The following is a 664-nucleotide window of genomic DNA, read 5'->3' as shown; positions in this document are numbered from 1 at the left end:
CAATCATGTGAAGAATGCGTGATATTTATAGGTTTAACAATCTGTAACCAATCTAACCTTATCTGTACATTGTATTAAAAATCGATTATCAGTATCTAGATAAATAATAAARTCTTTACATCTTGAATCACCAATAAATTACCGATTACTTATATGCCGCTTATACGAACATTACTCTTTCGCTCTTTATTCTCTCATTCACTCAAGCAGAGCTATTTATAGCATATCGTCTCGCATAAGAGACAAAAGAGGTACATACGTATAAAAAGTGTCTTTTGTTTTTATTAGTATGCATTTCATACAAAAGCTTTACAATTCTGTTACATTTTAGTCAGTTTTGAGGTTTCAAGTCTAAAAGAATCTTAACGCTTGTAGTCTACTAAACCAAAGACCAAAAAATGATTGTGACGAAAATCAGTTGCTGTGTTCTTTTGTTCCTCTTCGGTTCGTGCTACCCAGTTGACGCCCAATTCAATCCCAATTATGCAKCGGGACGAACAACAATGGTTCATCTCTTCGAGTGGAAGTGGAACGATATAGCTGCAGAGTGTGAGAATTTCCTTGGTCCCAAGGGTTATGCTGGTGTGCAAGTGAGTTGAGGAGTTTTACTAGCTACCTTCTTTGCAAGTCTATGTTAAACACACTGTCACCAATTTCAGGTCTC

At 36.0% G+C, this 664-nt stretch overlaps 2 protein-coding genes across 2 annotated transcripts in view; both read right to left on the bottom strand.

The window, feature by feature from the left end:
• LOC108974389 (leucine-rich repeat protein SHOC-2) overlaps positions 1–664 on the bottom strand; it is a 9,637-nt gene that overhangs the window by 2,075 nt on the left and 6,898 nt on the right. The window lies entirely within an intron of this gene.
• LOC108974382 (fructose-bisphosphate aldolase-like) overlaps positions 548–664 on the bottom strand; it is a gene marked incomplete in the record, with an annotated part of 3,259 nt that continues 3,142 nt past the window's right edge. The window contains 1 exon segment of the mRNA XM_018942160.1: positions 548–664.

The sequence above is a fragment of the Bactrocera latifrons genome, unplaced genomic scaffold (genome assembly GCF_001853355.1).
Source record: "Bactrocera latifrons isolate USDA-ARS-PBARC rearing strain unplaced genomic scaffold, ASM185335v1 scaffold_111, whole genome shotgun sequence".
In the NCBI taxonomy this organism is placed as follows: Eukaryota; Metazoa; Arthropoda; class Insecta; order Diptera; family Tephritidae; genus Bactrocera; species Bactrocera latifrons.
Note: the sequence above shows the minus strand (reverse complement) of the source record. Positions and strands in the feature narration are given on the sequence as shown.